At 37.7% G+C, this 15,455-nt stretch overlaps 1 long non-coding RNA gene across 1 annotated transcript in view; it reads right to left on the bottom strand.

Annotated features, from left to right (window-relative positions):
- Positions 1-15,455, bottom strand: part of LOC110484030 (uncharacterized) — a 32,974-nt gene that overhangs the window by 9,817 nt on the left and 7,702 nt on the right. The window lies entirely within an intron of this gene.

Here is a 15,455-nt window from a genome sequence, read left to right as displayed (position 1 = left end):
TGATTATGTGGGAGGTGCTCAGCAAAACTTAAGGGTAGAGATGTCTGAAAAACTGTGACACATTATCCCTCCCTAACAGAGTTTGGTTGAAATAAAGGCTGTTTCTATCAGTTGTTACCCCTGAAAACTCTGGGTACCTCTGTCTGGCACTCTCCTTATGCTTGTCTAGCACTCTTTTTATGAATCCCCTTCAATTCTTGGCCCCAAAGATTTTCTCATTTTCACATTCTTACTGCAAATTATACGAAACAGTGTATCTTTTTTCCATTTTCCTCTTTCTAGTTGCTTTGCCTCCTTTTGTGTGTGTGTTTTGTAAGACATACATTCACTTTAGCCTTCATTATAATTTGTAAATTTGACATCCATTTTTTCATGGTCAACAGCCCCAGTGACTTCAATCTTTTTTCATAAGAGCACTTTTTAATGCTCTTGATCATTCCTATTGTCCTTCACTGAACCCTCTCTAAATCAGCATTATTGTTTATAAGATGGAGTCACTGGTACTGCACACAGTATTTCAGATCAGACTATAGCATTGGCAGTTTAATCCTTTCTCTATTAGTTCTCATTCTTTATGCATCTTAATATGTTTGCTTATCTTGTACAGCTGCACATTAAGCAGAAGTCTTTACTGAAGTAATTTACAAGGATAACTAGGTCCCTTTCTAAAGTTGGTACTCTAATTTAGAGCTCTGTGAGGTGTTGAGTAATTCATATTTCTTCCACCTGGTATACCTTACTTTGCTTTTGTTGATAATTCATTTGTCAGAGTGAGTAGGTCACACAGTTCTGTTTGTTTCAGAACTTGCACACAAACATCTCTGAACTTATGCTGAACTATTTTTTATCCCTTGCAAATTTTGCTGCCTCACAGCAATTCCCACTTCCTAGACGATTAATAAGTAAGTGGATGAGCTGGAACCTTGGGGCCCACTGCTGTTATCCTTTGACATGACAAAATTGACCATTTAATCCTGCCCTTCACCTCCTTTTCCTCCACCACTTCTTGATCCATCACTACTTAGCTTCCTTCATAGCTTCTTGCAAAGAATTTTGTCAGTGGCCCAGAGAGGTTAGAATAAATTATGCTAGCTGCTCTTCTTTATTAACATATTCAAGGAGTTAGTTCTAGGAGATTAGCACAATAATATTTCTCTCTGCAGGAACTGCACTGATTGGCCCCTATTTGGTCAGGGTCTCCCAAGTGTTTAGCTACTTTGTTTTAAATTATTATTTCAACTAATTCATAGTGTTCACCCATAAGGCTTCCTGGTCTATCATTCCTCAAAACACCAAAAACCTCTTTGAATATCTAATTTAAAGACTATTTCCATATTCATTCTGGTGTTCTTCCGCGTATTTATCCATTACCTGCAGGTAGAACTGTATCTTTAATGGTGGAATTTCCAAGTAGTAGTTTGATGGTAAAACTAAAACGGATGAGGCAAGCTGTAAGCATTGAATGTGGCTTTTGCAGAGACAAGCAGGAAGTGCTATTGCCAATGCATATAATTCCTTACTCCTCTTGTTACTGTGAGTACTTTGGTACCTGGGCCCAAACTTTAGAGAAAACAAAGAGGCTGAGACAGAGACTCATACATTAAATAAGGTTTGAAACAAAAAGCACTCAAAGAGCTGAAAATACAAAATACTTAGCAGGGAATTAAGGAAGCTTAGCCCACCTTCTGTATTCAAATGAACAGGTGACTTACCTGTGTTCAACAAATATGTAAGAGGAGAAGTGTTATTTCTGATCTTTAGAAATGGAGCACAAAATGTCATGTGCAAAGGCACTGGTTATGACTGACAGCAAAAGGAATATAAAGAAGAGTTAGTGCATGCTTTTTTAACCTTAAGACTTATCAGGCTGTGAAATACTTTGCCAATTTGTGGCATTTCACTCACTTGAAGTATTAATGCCACGAGCAAATTTCCTGGTAAAAGATATGTTGAGAAAGAATTTAAAGGTTACCAAGGAAATTACCAAGGAAAATTGTTTGCAAGTAAATTTATTTGTTATCACAAATATTATTAGTTACTACTTATTGTATACAGCACAGCTGATTGGTTCTGTCAGTGAGCTACATTCTCACTGGCTTGCTTTTTCTTAGCAGCTCAGCAACTCCTTTTGGTTGCTTTAAATAGCTCAGCAAATCAGCAAATGGAGCTTGTCTATGAAGCTTAACTTGATCTATGTCAAGGCATCAGGACTTGGATGAAGATCCTGGATATTCAGCTGGAAAGAGGAGAGGCTTCCCAGTGCTGAGAGGAGATAGTAGGACCAAGCATGCTGCTCTGGAGATGTGGTCCTCACCAAACCTAAGTGGAGAGGATGAGGAGTAGCTTTGGGTGTGGTTGTGTATCCACTGCCTTTGTCTATTCTACCTGACCAGTGGATATCCCCATGCCATCCCCTCATCTCCTCTGAAGGAGGAATATATCACAAAAAGGAGGAAAGAGCTGCTGAGCTCAGCACAGCATGCCCCCCTCTATACGTCATATCACTATTAAGGTATGCCCCCCCAGTCAAGAATATCTGAATCACACACTCACAGTGATCCCCAAGGGCTTCCAGGCTGACTCAGCTGAGACTGTACAGTACACTTACATCCCCACACCTTCAAGTGTTATGTGGATCTAAAATCTGAGAACTTGCCAGAAATTAAAATAGAAGTCAAAAACTAGGTGCTGAATTATGAGACAGCACTTGGAAATGTGTTGGGCCTCAAACAGCAGCCCAGGTATCAGGAAAGACATACCAAATTCTGAAAATATGCTGATTTTAAAGGAAAGTTCTTACAACTCAGCCCCTGGCTTGTTATTTTCACAAATATTCTAGTAAAGAAGTTGATTAGCATGAAACAGACAAATTGTATGTTTCTACCTTTGCCTTGTTGTACCAAGGAACTGAAACATGAATTGTGGTTACCAGCTATGGAGGAATACTTGGGTAATTGAAAAAAACTTTTAACCTGAGAGCTACAGAGTAATAAGAATTCTCAGTTTATAAATGGATTTTGGGTTTATATTTACAGAGTAAAATCTGAATTATTTATCCAGATCTCAGCTGCATGATTAAAAATACTCTGCAGAACTAATGATGACTAAATTTATTCTTTGTTTGCACCTGCCATTTGTTTCTAAAACCAGAAGGAAAAGAAAAATGTTTCAATAAATAATGATATCCTGAGGTCAGCCCACTTATGTTTGGTTTTTCACTTGTGAATGTACTTTTTCAGCCACTTTTTATTGATTTAGGATATGCTTAAAATACAGATTTGTTAGCTTCTACTCTGCCCATAAGTGGGTAAAATGCTGCAACACTTTGTGACCATAATTCAAGTACATGTGTTGATGACATATTTTTAGATTTACAAACTGGCAAAGTAGGACAAGACTTAGTTTGTTCTCCCCTCCACTGCCTGAAACATTTGCTTAACTCCACAGTCTCCTTGTTTCAACTGAAGGAAATTTCTTTTTTATGAGAATATTTCTTTCAGAAAGGGTCTCAAAGTTCAGTCTCAGTGAGGGTCTAAGAATCCCAAGCTGATATTCCAAGATGATGGCAGTCATAGCAGGTCAGTTGGGGAAGATGCCAGGCAGTACTCCAGTGTTATGCTGCTTTCTTTGTCCTGATCTGCCTCCATTTCAAATAGATATAAGGAGAAGAGAAAAAGAGGAAACAAGTGCCTGTTGTCCATCAGAAGTACAAGTGAGACTGTTATTTTTAGTCTTTCATGTGGGTACAGTGTGCTCAGATGATATTTTGGCACAGCCCTCAATTTCTTGCCAGCTTTAGTATTGCAAATCATCATGCAAAACACCAGAACTGTGAACCTGATCTTTGACCTAGTATTTCCAATGAAATAGAGTACTAGCATAAACCCCAGATCTTCAGCTAGGTAGTGACTCTAAGTCACAGTTTGCACATGAAAAGCAGGCTAACTTGCCCACTGCTTTAGACAAGTTAGACCAATATCCTTATGTGGATTAAGGTTCCCATTGAGAATCACAGAATTAAAGTGTCTTAATACCTGCATTGCAGCTACACTTTCAAGTCACTTGGCTTTCTGGTTCACTCGCAGGTCCTGGGCCACTGATTATCAACAAACATTGCTTGTCTCTGTTATTTTGCCCTTGCATTACTCCTTGGGACTAATTCAGTATTTTTTCTTTAATATCTAATTTGGGTGAAACGTAAGACAGCTTCCCTCAAGTGGCAGTTCACTGCAGGCCATGTAGACAGCTACTGGGTTTGCCTCATACCTTTTTACAAAATATTGCTAATGAATCCATGTAGAATATCCAAGGCAATAAATGTAATGCCTGGGAACAGAAACACTGGGGGCATGCCAGAAATATTACTCTAGTGAGCTGTGACAGTTCTCAGGTTGAGGCAATTTTAAGTGAAAAACAGAGACAAAAAAAGATGTATGCATTAAGGCTACAATTTGCACTTTCCAAGGGTACAAGGGATTATTGGTTAGATTATCCCTCCCTTTGTTAGATGATCCCTCTCTGTTCTAGAGGGGAGCAATGTGAAATGTACAGTCTTTTCACTCAGTCTGTGGTCGAGGAGCCACTGGCCAAGACAGATAACTTTACCAAGGTAAGTGCAGTTTTTGAGATGGTGCAACTTTGCCTTGGATCATTATCTTTGAAATGTGACCATCACACTTTCCAAACTCACAGGAATGGGAGAACAGAAGCACTGTGAAGTTTTCTTGCAAAAGCAAATCCACTAGTCAAAGGTGGAGCGAAACATGAAAGATTTGAACCTTTAGAGACAGTCATCTCCAATTTACTGACTGAACTTTTGGAGCCTGGATATGTTGTTAGAAGCAGAAGGCGCTCGGGTCAGGTTGTGAGTTTCCAGCACGTGTGATCTTTGAGCTGGCACAGATGCTCCTGTGGCACTGCTGCAGCCTGGGAAGCTGCTCAGGAGCACCTGCCCAAAGAGGAATGGCACACCGGCAGGGACAGGGTGTGGCAGCAAGGCAGGAGGCTGCCACAGGAGAAGTGCTCTTCTGAACCCGGGGGCTGTGACTGCCTGAGCTGGGCAGGGAGTGAGAACGAGTGCAGCCAGGCTGGGGTGTCAGAGGAGCTCTGCAATACAAGTGGTAAGGGTGTCACTCCTTCCCATGAAAATGCTTCCTGTCTAAATCTCAGCCCATGAAGTAGAGGGTGCTGTTAGAGATGAGTTGCTCAGTGAAAACTAAATTAAACTACTCTGGAGATTGTAGGAGTGAAGGATTTCATTTCCTAGAAAAAAACTGATTTAAAAATGCTTATCCTACCTCTCTGTCCATCTATCATAGGTAATTCCAGGTGCCTATCACTGTCACTACCAGCCCTGTATTGGAAATCTCTTTATAAAATCAACTCATCTCACATGAGTTTTCAAAGGGTTCAACAAAAGCAGATCCTAGGAGCAAAAAACCCCCTCTATCAGCTCTGCAATTACCTCTGATTTTAGCCAGATTAAAATTATAGAGAAGAGTTGAATTTTAATTATCTTGAAATTCTGGCGTAAAGGCCTAATTATGATGTTTTTGTTTTGAATACATTTCATAAGCAGGTGATATAAATAAATTCCTGAACAGAGAGATCTGTAAAGGAGTAGACAATGGAAGCTTTGGCACTCCAAGTGTCTGATCGAGTGAGGCTTCACAGATGGATGATTTGTATTTTACTGTGATTTCATTGGACACCTTTTGAATACATATAATATTAAAATATATTCCCTTAAGCAATAAGAAAAAGACAATTCATAAGGGAGATACAAAGAAAAACTTTCTTTTTGATCAAAATTTAGTAATTAAAAGAATTTCTAGTAAGATTTACTATTAGGTGTTTTGCTAGCTGCTACTGTCTTAATGTAGAAGGCACACTTTGGCGAGAAATAATTTTTTCTTTTGTTTTGTCTTATATATTTGCATTTAGACAGTACTGTAATATGACAAATTTTGCAGAAAACTAGAATTTCATACATTGAGAGGAAAAGGAAAATAGAAAGGTTATGTGTCAAAGACAAGCAAAGAAGCAAGAGAGAAAAGAGAATGATAGACTTATGAAGAAATTAGGAAGCAAAGGGGACACTAATAAAAGGACAGAGATATGGCAAAGGGAAAGTTTTAAGAAAATGAGACAAAAAATAATATCTTCAATGTCACATATTTTCAATGTCACATATTTTAATACATTGAAATGACATTGAAATGCTTGCTTTTTTTTTTTTTCCTATTTTTAAAAATATTGGAAAGGGGAGAGATGTGGAGAGAATGAAGAAGCTTATATTTCCTTTTATTCTGTCCCTAAAAAAAATAAAATCTCAAACACTGGCATGCCATAGCCAGACTCCTGGCATTGCAATACCTCATTCATGATGCAAGAATGTTGTGGCTCATCCAGAGAATGATCTGAGTCCCCACCTGCCTGGGATTAGACCCTGCCAAAGGCCTGCAATATGTTTGCTCACCTTTTGGCACTAGGAAACACAGAGGACTGAAATACAACTTCTCTGAGCAAGTGTTTTCATTTCATATCACCCTCTGCAAAAGTATATTTTGCATGACATCAGCAGATCTGCCAGCACCCCAGTTGCCTTCCAGTTCTTTCTAGAAAGAGTCTTTGAAGTGCAGCAGTAAATGCCATAAAGTCTGAGTTTTGTCTGCACCAAAGAGCTGCACCACTGCACTGGTGGCAGGGAAGCGGTTTAAAAATAAATGGGTCAAGCTTTAGTCAGGTGTTCACTGAAAAAATCCCCAACAAAAACCAACAGGACATTTAAAAAGTCACCTCCTGTTCTTTTATATCTAGAGGAGAACACAAGCCTCCTAGAAGCAACAGCAGGCATTTCTTACATGCTTCAGTGCAAAGTCAACTGGTTGGCCTTAAATGTCCTTTTTTTTGCAAAGTCCATCAGTAACATGCACTAAGGCCATTCCCTGTGGTGTGCTGTGAGCCTCTGTGCCAGAGCACCAGGAGCTGAGGCAAGGTGCCACTGCAGGCAACCAGCTAAAGCCTCCCCTCCTGGCTCCACAGCAGGCACCACCTGCCCTCACTGCATGCTCTTGCCAGCTGAGTTGAAGCCTACCACAGGACCCTTCCTGAATTACCTGGTATCAAAACTAGGGGTGCTGTTAATTGTTTTGGTATCCCCCTGTATCTATTTTGCATCTTTTGTCTCAGATCTCTGCACAGTGACCTCTGAGGACTGGGTGGCTGTAGCTGTTCAGCCCCAGCTGAGCCAGTGCAACCACTGTGTCCACAGCAGCTCACTACTGACCTAGAGGTTATTCCTCCTCCTCCTCCCCCTCGACTCAGCCTCCATCACCTGGCTCTGGTGCTCATTTAATCACTCCCTGACGTGTTTCATGAAGATGAGCCAGACTGGTTCACACTATTTAAATAGCAAGGCTCACTTAGATATCTGACTTGCTGTAACCAATTGTGAGGGACAATGACATAAAAAGCTGATCCAAGGGGAATATTTTCAGGTAGAAGAGTTATAATGGACGAGGTGAGATCTCTAAAAGCCTTTCCCCAACAGATATTTAACAAAGTACAGCCCTGCTGACACCTTATAGACTGAAAAGCAAGAAAGAGAACAAATGGGAAGAATGAGCTATTCTGCATTACTTGAACCTGAATTAGAGAGACTGAAGTATGTAGCCTGCTGATGGACAAGCTATGCCAAAGAGCACTTAGATCCCTACAAAATGCCTGAAACACTTACACAAAATTGAGCTATTGTACAGTAATTTGAAGACTAGAGTACAGGAATAAGGAGATTTTACATTTCTTTTCTAAATTTAAACATTTGGACTAAGAGTATATTTTTGACAGTGTAAGACCTTTTGAGAGGTGCTACCCTCCAGTATTAGAAACTTGGGCTTTTCTGTTTGTTTAAAAGATTAGTGTTTCTGGGTAGGAGAAGGAATTAGAGAAGACCCAAGGTATAGTCATCCTCTCCCTTTTTTCCCTCTGCTTCTGAAACAGTAAACTGATTATCATATATTCACTTTTTCTAAAGGCAGAGAGCAAGATGCAGCACAGGGAGTGAAAAAAAAAAAAATAAAAAAAAGTAGCACTAAAGCCTAAGGTTAGCCTGAGGTAATCTGAGAACTCTGACTAGCCATAGTGTATTTTGATGAGGAAAATGAACACTGGTCAGAACTGGCAGATTGGAAAGTGAGTGTGTATGCATTGAAGTCTGCTTGACCTAAAACTTAGACTGGCATCAAACACCTCAGTTAGAAATTCTACTCCACCCTCATACCTTTTTACTATTAATTTGTCCCCTATCTATGACACTTCAGTGCAGACTATCATAATTTAGTATTGCAATACACCTATGTATCAGAGGGATACTCCCATTCCAATTTTTGTATTGGGTATGTAGGCAAATATGTCTTAATATAAAAGACATGGAGGCACACAACTGTGACACTCTTTGCTCTGTCCCAACCCCTCATGAATGAGGATGTCTTATTTTCTTCACATCCACCACCTACAAGAAAAACAGCAAAAGGCAGTCTGAAAATCTTCTGTCTTCATAAATTTTGTATACTGTATTCCAATTCATTGATGCATGGCCATAGTTTGACCATGATCTCTCACTAAAACAGAAACAGCATTTAAAAATTGCTCAAAGCAATCAAAAAGCATCAAAATGGAACTATTCAAGAGAGACAAAGTACATCAAAAGTACCTTCTGCCTCCACATAATCCATTTTTCACCCTGGTTTACAACCACTTAGCTAGTCACCTGCCAATAGCCTTAGGAGAATTTAGGATGAATGTTCTTTTTTTTCCCAGAAAATCCATAAACTCAACAGTTTTTGATGTACTAGTTTTGTCACAAAACCTTTCCATTTGCTGTAATCAATACAAGATCCAGCTTTCCCATATGATGTCCATGGATGTCATTTGTGTAGGCAGTAAAGTCCAGAAACCAAATTACTACTTTGTTTTTGCAAATATGTGCATGTTTCTGCTTTAGTACATGAAAGACAATGAAATACATCTGGCACTGTTTTGGCTTGTCTTTAACCAAGGAGCATCTATTAACCCAAGAGTAGAATCCCTGTAGTCAAGGATCAAAAAAAAAGCTATATGGTGAAATAGTTTCAGATCTAGCTTGCAAACACACTTCTGTTAAATGAAAGGAGATAGATACAGCTCCAATAAGAATGAGAAGCAATCAAATGACAGTAATCAAGCCTACTTCAGGCAGTATCTCAAATAACACTGGCAAGACTGGTAATACCATGTGAGAGTTAGCACAGACCATTTCTCAGTATTGTTGAATGAGTCATATATAAACTCACACTTGTAAAAAGCATTAACTTTTGAGCCCACATATATTCTTCTGACATTTGTTTTATAAGAGCAGGGTATAAACTAGGAATGTTTGCTATCATCATTTTGGATTTTGCAATTTGAAAGGTAGTGTACCCATAGATTATGATGAAACAGTTGTTTGACCAGTTCCAAGATCCTGTAGAGCCACACTATAACACCTACACATGCCCTTGATGAGCCATCATTCACTCCCATCAAAGGGAATGCTGACACAAATGCTAACTTTTCACCAATTACTGCTCTTTTTGCTTCACTGATGTAAAAGACATTAGATTCTGCCCTACACCCCCCCCTCCCCCCCCCCCCCCACACCTTTTCCTGTATTTTTAAAGCAAATGCATCAAAGAAAATATTCAGGATAACAGAATACAGATCAGTTTGGTTTTACAGGTTCCCTTTGGCTCTGCTAATTCCCTCCAGAGCTGATCTGTGGCTGTCAAGGTTGGAGTGCCACAGTGACAACTTTTTAATGATCCGAGGCATATTGCCAAATAGTTTCTTTTTGATTTCCACCCAACACAAAAAAGTAGTATTAAATTTACCAACTCTTCTATCATGCTGCTGACATATCTAGAGGGTGATTAATTGTGCCACCAGAGTCTATGTAGAATTCTATTATTGACAAAATGAGCTTTTAAAATCTATTTAATAACTATAATTATGAGTGAGGACAGAGACCCATAACTGTAAATGGGTTCTCTGTGTTTCTTATTTAAGTACCTGCCAACAACTGAAAGATGGAAAGCCAAAGAGCATTTTGTACCAGCAAGCAGAAATGCAGCAACTTTTCAGGATAAATTCTATCTTCTGTGAGCAGTTTTGTCTAGTAAGAACCAATGAATCTATTAATCTGTTCTGCAAGAGAATGGATAGCAATGACCTGTCAGCTTTATGAGATCCATCAACATCTTTCTGTATCTTTCTGAAGAAGGTCTATATGCCCTCTGCAGGCTCTATATGACAGAGTAGCACCATTAACACTGTCATTGCTGCTGCTGCTACAGAGCTTCCTTTCTCTGGGTTTCTAACACAGTCCTTTCATTAAGTCTCATCACATTGGGTTAAAATTTAGCAGACAGATTCTTTTTCTCTCAGTGAGGGATTCTGAATTTAGTTGGTTTTGGGTTTTTTTTAAGCTATATTTGAAGTGAAACCAGAAAAATAATTCTAATTTGAATTTATATAGTTACAACAAATGAACAATATAGATATATTTGTATTCCTAGCTTTAAAGGGAAAAGCATATAAACCAACAGACAACAGTGGCAGAGCTATTGATATCTTGACACTGATACATTCCTTGTGTTGCATCTCTATTGATTTAAAGAATGAGAAAAGAGAGGTATAAATTTATGGGGACATTTTGGATGAAATTTTGCATTCATTTATTAAGTGAATTTTACAGAGTACTAAACCATTGACCCTATCACTTGGTCTTAGAGATTTATGGCTGAATCTCAAGCCTACTGAAGTCAATAAGGGTCTTTTAATGAAAGACTTCAAATCAGGATCTTGCTGCCTTACTCTTCACTCACATTAAGCAATTTTATAGAAATATTACATCAATGTAAAGCTATGAAGAAAGAAAATGTATTCCCAGTTTTCAGGGGGGAAAAAAAGCACATTTAGGAATTTAAAGTGTACATAGCTGTGTGTATTTTCGTTCCAGTCTTTGCTTTGCTTCTAACACGAAGAGTTCAGAAAGCAGGTAATGAAGGGAGGGTTAAAGGGGACATAGGAGGAGTAATAAAGAAGTTGACTAATTACCCACAAGATTTAACATGGGATAAATGCAAGCTAATATACCTCAGGGAAAAAAATTATCTGCAGTACAAATATTTAGCTAGAAGAGAAAACTTGGATGGTTTTTAAGGTTGAAAAAGGTTTGAGTTACTAGAAGAACCAAAGAAGCTCATCTTAAACAGCAAGTTCTCCTACAATAAGATATATATTTAAAGTTCAATCTTCTTTGAGTACTCATGATCACACAGATACAAAGCTGCTATATAATGTATAAATATCCCACACATATTGGAGTTAAGCAATCTCTATGTAAAGTGCATCTACACTTTTTTCTTCATATTATTAATGAATATATTAGTGAATGTAGTGCATGCTCTTTTTAAATCACAAGACCATCCAAACTGTAGCAATATAACTTTCAAGTACAGACTTTACTTGTAGAAACAAGTCAAGTAGACAAATCTACAGCATATGTCAGTAAAAAGGCAAATGCAACTGTATCTTTTGTGAATTTTTTAAACTCTTGAAATATATTTATTTATAAGCACTGCATTATGAAAAAATTGCCATTGAGTGGTTGACATTTGAGAGACAAGTAATAAGATACCAGTACCGTGGATGGACTGACCTGTGAAGAAAGAACTACGTAGGCATGGTCATGGTATTTTACTCCCAAGCTAATAGGGTTTCCAAGCTGGGGTACTGGTGTGGTTTGAAGATGTAGGTTGAGTGGGAATTAAACCAGAAATTTCTTGTTGCCACTTCTCCAGGAAGAAGGTTAAAAGGCATGAAGTATTATAACCATTAAGTATACTTTTGTATGCTGAGATACAGAAGTATAGAAAAGATGTGTTGATATTCTGCCAATGTCTGAAGAACATTGGTAGAAGAAAAGCACTGAAGATTTATTTTAGGTGGTACTACTCCATTGTTGTGCATGTTCACAAGATAATTCAGGCAAATGTATTAGTATTGTCAGTATTAGGCAATAATCCTGACAATGACCCTCCACAAGAAATTATAAAAAACTTGACAATTTGCCTTTACAACTAAGTCTAAAGTGAGACTTGAACACAATTGTGTGTTGCATGGACAAGATAAACATGACAAACACCACCTTTCCCATTGCATATCTCAGTCAAGAGTATGGGAGCACCGAGTTTCCTATCCTCATATCAGATTTGTTCAATAATAGGCTTTATAAATTGTACTAGCCACAAAAAAGGAATTTTGATATGGGTTTGATGCACATATTTGCCTACACTGAGACACCAAGTTTTATGAAGTCTGAGTGTAAATTGCCAGGATTTCTGGGTGTTCTGAGGGGTTGAAGTAAGTCAAGTCATGCTGCCAATAGGAGCATACTGAGGATAGCTCCCAAAGTGCTCCTTTCCACCTGGTTTCTCTATAGACTCTGCAGGCACTTGGGGTAACTGGGTTCAACAGAATGTCCCAGAGAGGAGTGGAAAACTAATGAGCTCAGGACAAAGTGTATCTACTGCCCTGGTGGGGTGTGTCCTTCACTCTCCTTGTCCTGTCCTTTGTTGTCATATTTGTTGCATATTTTCTTAAATTAAATGTGCAACTGAAATCATAAGTTTGTGTCCTGTTGACCTCTGGCAAAGCCTTATTTGCACAGCACTCAGTATAACAGGAGCTCACCTGATTGGGTCCCACAGGCTTTACTTTCATACAAATAATTATTGATGCCATTAGGATAAATGAACTTTTAGGCATCTGAGAAAATTATTTCCAAAGAAAGAAAGAAAAATTGAAAGCAAGTACCATGATACTAAGCTTCTTTGACAAGGATATGCAAGGAAAAAGAAAATGTCATTGAGGGTGGGGAAAAGAAAAAACGAAGAGTAAAATACAAAAAATCACTTTCAAAGAGGGAGAGATATGAGTGAAGTTTAAAATTTAGTGGTCACAGAAGAAGGAACACCACAATGTGTCACATTAATAAGCATTGTAAGTAGGAATGTTGATTAACTCAGGAATGACTTATTATAATATAAATGACAGGCCCGAATGGAACTGAAGTGACAAAGTATGAAATGTGTATTAGAGAAAGCAAAATGAAAGCTAAATTCCTGTGGGACAAGTAAACATTTAGAAAAAAATTTACAGGTTTGTTAAAAACTGGTAACTTAGAGGGGACAAGGAAATGAAACAGAATCTGGGCACAAAAAAAGGTGGTTGGTATGTTGTAGCTGAGTCTTCAAAAAAAAAGTACAAAAAAAGATACTATTAAAATAGAGGGGGAAATAACATGGAAGAATTTATATATAAACTGAAGGAAGACAGAAGAAAAATTATTTTTTTCTGTACATAACCCCACTGGCAAATGGCAGTGCACTGGTAATGACTGCCCCTCCATAAGCCTAAAATCATATCAGCATGCTTTCAAAGGACTCATCCTAAAGACTAAGAAAATACATACCTCATCCTACCACAAGCAAAAAAAGAAAATAGGCAATTTTATCCAAATGTGCTTAAGGACATATAATTCAATAGATGTTTATAAAAAGGTTACTATAAATACTCTCTGTGACATAGAAGTCTTCATATACCAAAATAATCATGACTGCAAAATGTGTTCTAATATGAAATTACCACCTGCATTAAGCAAGTAAAATGAGTTTAAGTGGAAACATATTGCTTTCCTGTTTTGGTAAAATTACTGGTTTCAATTAAATTACAAAATACCCAGAAGTTTTGATTCCTTAACCTTTAAATTTCTGCAAATATAAATTGACCAGATCACAACTGCAATGATAGCTTCAAAGATATCAAGAAACCTTACCAATACCAGTGCATTTGCATGCTTACCACAAAACAAAGTTGATGCAGAGAATATATACAGCATTACAAGATATGCTATGCCTCATGAAATGAGCACAAATGAAGTGGGACAGGGAGAAGAAAATGATGAAATGGTGGAACTGAGGAGATGCATTCAGACAGAAGAGTGACTGCAAATGAAGCCGCAAACCTAGGGCTCAGCAGCGTGAAATGAATGTTTAGGTTAAATTATTTTGTTGGCAGTACCCTGAAAACTAAGAGCAGACATTTTGAATCTGGCATATTCAAGACTTTTGTTATAAAAGCTGGATATCATTGACGTCGTCGATAAAGAAATGCATAGAGGGAAATAAAGAAGAAAGCATGCTTTTAATATCAGGGAGGAAAGGTAATAACATAACAGAACCAATGAGAAAGTAATTCTATATTAGATATAGTATTATTATTATTATTATTATTGTTTTAGCCTTATGCTTTTGAACTATGTATGGTAGGTACTTGAAATGCTTGCTTTAAATACCATGTTATGTGAGCAGAGTACAAAATGCCTAGACGGACACTTGTGACATATGGCTCACCACTTCTAGTCAGTGAAAATCTGAAGACTTCTGTACTGATTCAATTTTGTAAGTATTTTTAGTAAAATTAGAGACTTGGTTAGAACACTCTGATGCATTCTGATATTAATAAAATGCTGCCATCACTAACCTGGCAGTCAAGTGAAATTTTTGAGAGCAAGCACATCATTTATACAGTCAATGTAAACCACTCCTAGTGTGGTACTAAAACATGACATACAAAAAGTGATCAGTATAGTGTATTATAAAAGTGTGTTACCTCTACAGCAGTTCTTGTCCCAGCTAAGTAATTGGTTTTTTAAGAAGCATGATTAGGACAAAAGAAAAAAAATTAAGAACAATGGAGATGATTCAGAAATGAGAGACAGAGCAAGTCAGAAAGGAGATAGCAGCTCAAAAGAGAGACCATGAAAATCCTGATCTATGACTAATCAGGGAAAACATAAAGACAGCAAAAAAAAAAAATTAAAACCAATTTTTGAAATTGTCAGTACCTGGCAATTCAGAGAAGTCTTTCAGCTGACAATAGAGTCCTCCATAAAGCCTGTAAGAAGTTTGTTTAATGCCAAGGGTGTTGAGGGTAAAAAGGACCAAAATAATCTAAAATTAGAGATAGCAAAAGTAGGATTAAAGATTTATATGAGGGAAATTGTACAAGCTATATGAAAAAGTATAGGAAAAAAATATCCAAAGTCAGAAGAATTTTAAATATTCCACACAGCAAGTGCACAAAAGTTATAGGCACTTGGCCTGTGCTTGAGGGAACTAGAATTTCCACCAAAAACCTCAACAAAGCATTCAAGTAATATGTTTGGAGGATGAATTAATTTCAAAAATACATAGCAATTTGCAAAAGATTTCTGCTGTTGTCATAAGCAAATATGTGGGATCTAAGCAGAAGGAAAAAAATAAAGTGTGTTCTTGTTTTTTGTTAGTGTCCCAAGGCAGGAGGAATTATTAATT

The sequence above is a fragment of the Lonchura striata genome, chromosome 4 (genome assembly GCF_050655825.1).
Source record: "Lonchura striata isolate lonStrDom1 chromosome 4, ASM5065582v1, whole genome shotgun sequence".
NCBI classification, from domain to species: domain Eukaryota; kingdom Metazoa; phylum Chordata; class Aves; order Passeriformes; family Estrildidae; genus Lonchura; species Lonchura striata.
This window is presented reverse-complemented; position numbering and strand designations above follow the sequence as displayed.